Here is a 7,388-nt window from a genome sequence, read left to right as displayed (position 1 = left end):
CAAGAGTGTGACTTCAGCTTGGAAGCGGGGACTTAGTGCAGAGCCATGGGTGAAATCCAAGCCACTCACATCTCCTGCACCCGTGGGAGACTGGGGACATAACTACCCTGGGAACCACTCTGCCAGCAGGGCTTTCTGCATCACCTGGGCCAGGACAAGCACCAAGGGACCCTTAGTGGGACGCAGAGCCCCGTGCCATGTCCTGTTTAAGCCAGCCAGGAGAGTTGCACCTCTCCTGTAGCTCCAAGGTGGCTCAGAGGAGCCTGGCACCAGTCCTTACTGCTGTGCCAGCCAAAAAAAATCGACCCCACAAGGATAGGGAGGGCTCAGAGGGCTCTTCCCGGCAAAAACCCTTTGATAGGGGACGCTGCCAGCAGAGCCATGGGGCTGCTCCACACAGCTCGTGTCACCAACGCCATCAAGTGACTGCAGCATGGAAAGGGAGAGCAGCGGAGAGGCTGGAGTGAAGGAGAGCAGTGGGAAGGCTGGAATGTCTCTCCTGTGCCGCCCAGGAGCTCAGCACCAGCCCCTTGCCTGCTCCCCATCCTGCCTTTGCTGCTCTGGGATGTGTGCTCAGTCTCCGTTCAGGTCACAGGGCTGGACTCTAAGGATGGGACCTGGCAGGACCCTGCATCCCCAAAAAATTACCAACAGCTGGATGCTGCACAGGGTATCCCTACACCCACCCGGTCCTCAGCGTGTCCCCTCACTGCCACCAAATGTGTCCTGCTTCCTGCACACAGCAGGCACGGGGCCATCCCATGGACCTGGTCAGGTGCCTCCCGACCTCACACTGCATCTGGCATCCCAGGAAAAAGGGAAACCGCTGGTTACTACCTCCAGCCCTCAAAATACACCTGTAATCCCATCAACTAGAGAGCAGCTCAGGGCTGGGGACAGACATTGTCCCTTGGCCAGCCACACTCTGGACCTGGCACACCAGGCTGCTACTGGATCGATCTTTATTTCCCCCTTCCTTTGTAAGCGCTCTTTCCTGACAATCCACTGCTCTTCCTGGCCACGGAGGGGAGGGAGACGCGGAAGTGTGATCACCCCACTCCAGGCAATACCCTCGGCCAGTTCCTGTGCCCGACTGACGGGGAAGGCGCTGATGCTGCTGCGACATCTGCGGACGGTCCGGTGACGCGCAGAGAGCGCCGGGCTGCGAGCCGGAGCACAGGCTCCAGCCCCTCCACAGGGCTGCAGGCACCTGTCCCAGCACTCCCGAGAGGCTGGGGCTGGATTTTAGGGGATGGGAAAAGGTGTTTATGTGCCGGAAAAGGGCAGGTGGTGCCTGGAGAGCTGCTCAGAGCTTCCAGGGTGTCCGTCTGTGTCTCTGAGCATTGATGGGCCCTCAAAAAATCTGTCTGAGCACACGGAGTAAAGACAGGGGCAGAATAATGCTCCTCTGAGGTCTATTTTCATGCACTGAATAGGAAAACAGAGCAAAACTGTGAGCACACAGCTTGGCTTCCGGCAGGACCCGACTCCCAGGAGCAGGCTGGGGTCCCAGCTGTACCACACCACAGGATCTGCGGCATCTGCAGCCGACAACAGGACAGGGAGAGCCAGACCAGGAGCTGGGATAAAACCCGACCTAGCCCCACCCGGCCCTACTGCCTGAAGGGCAGATACCAGGGGCAGCCCGGCTGTTTCAGCTCGCCAGGACAGGAAGGCAGCCGTGTGAAGCCCAGCCCTGGTGCCATACCTTGTGTCAGACGCATTTTTGGGCTGCTGAATCGCTGCCCCGCCCTGCCGTAACCCCTGACCGGCCACAAACGGGTTCCCTTGGAGATCTCGCCTCGAGGTCCGAGCTAGACCTGGGACACATCCCCACTGCTCAGAGGACACCAGGTTTTCTGCAGCTGGGTAAAATATTCCTTCCACGTCGTCTGTCTCAATCAACACTGACATCCAGTGGCTCGCCGGGATGACGACAGCCGGAGCGCCCTGTGGAGATGTACAGGTGGACAGACCTGGCCAAGGATGCCCGTTGCTCCACAGCCTTCCATCAGCATTCCTGGGCAATCACCACGGGGAAGCAAACTCCCCCCTGCTTGCAAATCCAAGACAGGAGAAGCCTTGCATTTCCCAAACTTTCAGGGCTCTCAAGTAGAGTCACACTTGGGAATTCTCCCTGGTTTTCAGGGGCAGCAGGGCTCAGGGAGCAGATGTGGGCATGCTGCTGAGGGACCCCTGACTTCACCTACCTGACCCACATCACTGCAGGTCATGACTAAGACGTGCAGGACCCCTCCAGCTGCTTTCTCCCAAAGCACGAGGCTCAAACCTGGCCAGGAAACTGGGATCAACCCCCAGAATATCTCTAGGAAGCAACAGGAGGAAATGGGGTTTGAAAGAGCACACATAGCACTGTCCTACCTGGAAGAGCCATGGATCCACCATGGCAGGCCTGTGGGATACTCTCAGGAAAAGCTACAGGAACTGTTCTCCCATCTCCAGCCTGCCTTTGCCTCAAACTGCAAGCGGAGTATCCCACTTGATGGAAAACCAGGAAAACAGCCACTGCAGGCCCCCCAAAGGGTGACAATATGGCCCCCCACTGCCACAGCAGTGACAAGGACTGCTGGCTTCAAGGGCACGCTGAGGCCTCAGACAGGAGACAGGGAAAAGATTGGGAAGCAGCTGCTCCTGCCAGAGCCCAGGGGAAGCAACCAGGTCCTCCTCCCCAAGGTGACACAGTGCCAGGCTGGGATATGACAGCCCTGGCAGAGACAGATTTTGGGGACTGTCAGCCACACCCCTGGCAGCTCTTGGACCACCAGCCTGGCCCCAGAGTTGGGTCTCAAGGACCTGGATTCATGTCCCAAGTCCCTTCCTAGAGCTGTTAATCACACGTTTCTGACACAGGGGTTAGTTAACCCCCACCTCACCAGGCTCACAGCCGGGGAAGATCCCTGGGCTGAGCCAGAGAGGGGGTGTTGGCCCAGACACCCCTCAGCTGGGCTAAACCTGCAGCCTGCTTCCTGCTTGGGATGCATCTGGATCCAAGGAGACACACAGGGTCCCCAGGAGCAGCACAGCCCTCCTCCATCTACCCCTTTCCTGCCCTGCCCCAGCCACTGTGGTGGATTCCAGCCAGGTCTCAATGTTTTGACCCTTACCGGGGGGGATCAGCCCCCCTCACCCTGCCAAGGTCACTCCTCCTTCCCCGAACAGTGTGTCCACACACGGCTTATCCCCCTTGGCTGCCCAGGACAGCAACAGTCCATCACCCCCAGCATCATCCCCCCATCCATCCCTGTCCTCTGCCTGCACAGAGACAGACACAGCCACTACTAATGTCTGTACAATTTTTGGGGAGGGATGGGATGTTCCAGGACTCACCATCCAGCTGGGAAAAGGCAAGGCTGGGAAGCAGCAGCTTGCTGAGTGTGGGCTTATGCCTGCAGAAATATTATGACAGGGATCTCTTCAGTGAGCGGCTTTGTGCTGGGATCGTGCACAGCCTTGGAAAGTGACACACACACACACCCCTCACACCCACCCCTGCAGAGCTAAAAAGGTGCAGGAGCAACTGGAGAGTAGCCACTGCTTTTCTTACCTTTCCTGGGAGAGAGGAGGAAGAGAAGGAAGAAGGGGATGGGGGGGTTGGAGCAACTTCACCCACTCTTCCAGCCCCTCTGCGGCTGGGCTGGGGGGGCAGGAGGAATCCCGAAGGCGACAGGCACAGCTGCGGAGCGCTTTTGTCTCTGGAAGACAGGGAGAGAGGGAAATGAGGAGAGAGGGAAAGGGAGGGAGAGAGGGAGAGGAGCAAGCGCCGGGGCTTGGGGTGGGGGAGCGCTGCACCACCAGCCACCTCAGCAACCGGTGGCATCACCCCTCCGGACCCTCCCCAGCGGGCAGCGGGGTGGGGGAAACCGGGGGATCCGGGGGTCCCTGCGGGGCGAGGAAGGGTCTTACCGAACCGGCTGCAGCAACATGTGCCCCGGCGGGGAGGCTCTGCCCGGAGCCGGGAGGGTGTCTGGCTCCCCTGGGAGGGGGGGCTTCTGGATCCCCAGGGTGGGTCTCTCGCCCCCCACCGCTGTCTCAAAGTGTCCGGAGCTGTCTGGGTGACCATCACCATCATCATCATCACTCAGTGGAGCCATTTGTTTTGCCAAGGAGGTAACCATGACGACCCCCCCGAACACTCTGGCGGTTCCTCCTCCCCTCTCTCCCCTCCTGCGCCCGGGGGCTGTAGGGGAGGGAAAGGGCGAGGGGCGAAGCCCACCCGGGCGGAGGAGCTGCCCTCGAGCTGGGCAGGCTGGTGGAAAAAACAGGCTGTGAACTCCCCTTACCCATCCTCACGATTTGTCTCCCCGGGATTTTCCGCAGCAGCTGCCGGGAGGGGAAGAACCCACCGCATTCACCTCTTGTCATCCCCTTCCTCTTTTAAAAGAGGGAAAGCACCCTAAAGCCTCCCAAAATCAGGATGCGTCACCCCTCACTGGCCTCCTCTGCAGCCCTAGACTGGATCTCTCTTCCACTCTTGCTGTTGTTCCCGTTCCCATCTCAGCTCAACCACCCTCCCCTCCCCAGAAGACCCAAAGCCCCTCAACCACAGCCCCCATCCATGGGGGTCTAGAAGGACCCTCCCCACGGGAGCAATGTTGTCACTGAGGGATGTCCTTGGTGGGATACAGTCCCTGCCCGGAGCAACTTAAACCCAGAAAAACAACTTGTAGAAAGGGGAAGCTGAGGCAGCTGGAGTGGCAGAGACTTGGATATTATCCCAAAGCAGAGCTGGACAGGGAGCCTGGGTCAGAGCATATAGAGGGTAAAGCTTATCCTTCTCCCCCTGCTCTCCAAGGACACATCCACGCTGTAGGATTGGGATCACCAGACATGTGGCATCCCCAATGACCCATCTTGCTCCCCAAGAACAATATGCTTTAGAGGAGATGGCAAGAAACTCCACAAACAAATGCCTGTTCAAGAATTTTTTCCTAAGCCCAGCCCCCAGGGCTGACTTCAGCCCTGAACCTCCAGAATTTATGGTTCTTGCCAGACAAATAAGTCAGCCGTGGAGAAACCCTTGTCCTGTGTTCCCAGCGCCTGTAAATGTTTGTTTACCACTTGTGGCTTCTAGGAAGAAAATAACATATGTCAGGAGAAATCCTGGGATTCAAACCAACAAATGTGGTAGCAGCGGGGTATTTGTTTAGAAGATAAAGCAACATCTGACACGGTGGATGAGGCAAGTGTGAGACCTCAGGAGGACACACACGGAGTTGTTTTGGGGGGAATTAATATTTAGTGCTGATGGTGAAGCTGCATCACCACGGGCATCAATGAGGTGTTCAGAAGTGCTGCCCAAAACAGCTCACAGGGGCCTTCAGCTGGTGTTTGTTCCTCCTCATCTTCTCCAGGTTGGCTTTGCCCATGACACCCCACCATCCACAAGGGCCAGCCCCTCCCAGGGAGCAGCAGTGGGGAAGTGGATGGGTATAAATGAGGCAAAACTGAGGAGGGGACAAGCTAAAAATAGCATTTGAGGTCACCTAAGTGCCATCACTAGGCTTGTGGCTTTACCCCCCTGGGGCCAGGCAACAGCAGCACCTCTAACCACCACAGAGGAGTATTTCCAGTCCTGGTTCACGCCTGGGTGGATTCTGGGACTGGCCAAGCACAGGACAGGCTTTCCAGGTTCATTATCCAGCTCACTCGAGTGTGCAAGTGTGGTGCTCTTGTGCTGGGAGATTCAGACAGGCTCAAAACTGAAAAAAAGAACAGGAAGAAAACCAGTACTGAACCAAATCTCCTGCTGGATGGACAGCAACGGGCACTCCCCATGATCTCCATGTGTGCTCTGTATGTAAATGCCATTTTCCTCAGCCTGGAATGCTCTGAAGAAACAAATAATCACCCTTTGGGGAGATCGTGATGACACAGGGCTGGGCAGGGACTGCCTCCTCCTCTTCCTCCTCCTCTTTCTTCTCCTCCTTTTCGTCTTCCTCTTCTTCCTCCTCGCAGCAGGTTTGTGTGTGGGCAAGGAAGACTCTGGCCTGGGTGGTGTGTAAGGACCGCAGATAATTCCAATGAAATTCCATCATCCAACCTCCACCATTGTGAGATCTCATTCCAGCACAGCCAAAGTCTGCTGGTGAGGTGAATTAAGCATTTATTTAAATGCATCTGAATATTTATCTCATGTTTATATGAATAAATATGTAATTACATGACAGCAGAGTCTCCAGCGAAATCAAGGACCCTGCACAGAACCCACAGGAAACCCACAGGAGCCCACCCCTGCTCCAGAGACTGAGGAGAAAAGTCCTTCCTTGTGGACAGAACAGAGAAACACCCAGCACAGTCACACCTCACTGACAGGCTTCACAGCCCTAAAAATCCCAAGGAATTATTGTAGCCAAGGTCAAGGAGCAGAAAGGAGGAATTGGAAGGATCTGCCCCCAGCCAGTGTTACCTGACCATGGTTGTCTTCTGCTCAGTGCCTCTGGTTTCCCCTCTCTAAAATGGGACTAATCCCAATTAAATATGTTTACAGGAGGTGTGTCTGCAAGAAAACACTAATTTGGGAAGCACGAGCCTGTCAGCCTCTGGGACTTCCCACATTCATCTTTATTTTTACCCTAATTAACTAATTAATGTCTCAGACTTGCCTTTGGCTGCCTGCTCTGTTGCCATTGAAAATCTCCTCGCGTTCAGCTCCTGTGTTCAGCATCCTCCTGTTGCCATGGAAAAAAAAGCCATGATGTCACTTCCACAAATAAAGCTGCCAGACCCCAAAGTTCAGGTGTGGGGCTGGGGAGGGATCCTGATGGATTGGGGGACACGGGGCTGCCACTTCCAAGCAGGAAACTGAATTAGATGGAAAAGCATCAGATGATAATATTTGATAATGACACGGTTTAGTTTTAAGGAAAAAACCACCCACAATTGGTGTGAAGAGCAATAGTGAAGGGTCCAGCCCTGCCTGGGATACGATTTCTCAGCACAGAAAGAAATAACAGCTCAGATGGAAGTTTTAGGCAATGGGAACAAATTAAGTGTCTCCGTTAAAGGGGAGGGGGACTACTGACACAGGGAAATAATCCTTGGTTTGGGAACTTGTGGCTGATGCCTGCAAGCCTGGCCATTTTACTGGTTCTGCTGCATGGAATAAAAACACAAATTCAGACCCTCAAGAGCTGCTCTTTAAAAGAAGGCTCAAGGAAGGGAACAGCAGCCCAGCAAGGAAATCCCACAGGCTCTTCCCACACTTCTTTCATTTCTACTTTCCCTTTTACTCCTCTTTATTCCAGGACCTTTAAAGAACAGGTTTGATACCAGGCCTAAGCTGGTTCCTGCCCTACAGCAGGAGACAGGACAGAAATGATTCTTCAGCTCCTGCCACTTCTACACCTCCATGACTCATCCTACAACCT

At 55.4% G+C, this 7,388-nt stretch overlaps 1 long non-coding RNA gene across 1 annotated transcript; it reads right to left on the bottom strand.

Annotated features, from left to right (window-relative positions):
- Positions 1-4,620: 4,620 nt before the first annotated feature.
- On the bottom strand, positions 4,621-6,685 carry LOC138121436 (uncharacterized). The gene is made up of 3 exons (XR_011156186.1): positions 6,624-6,685; positions 5,870-6,100; positions 4,621-5,720 (listed from the first exon to the last, which is right to left on the bottom strand). It is a non-coding gene; the product is annotated as an uncharacterized lncRNA (long non-coding RNA).
- Positions 6,686-7,388: the final 703 nt, after the last annotated feature.

The sequence above is a fragment of the Aphelocoma coerulescens genome, chromosome 21 (assembly GCF_041296385.1).
Source record: "Aphelocoma coerulescens isolate FSJ_1873_10779 chromosome 21, UR_Acoe_1.0, whole genome shotgun sequence".
NCBI lineage: Eukaryota > Metazoa > Chordata > Aves > Passeriformes > Corvidae > Aphelocoma > Aphelocoma coerulescens.
The sequence above is the reverse complement of the archived record's forward strand: the minus strand, read 5'-3'. Positions and strand labels throughout refer to the sequence as shown.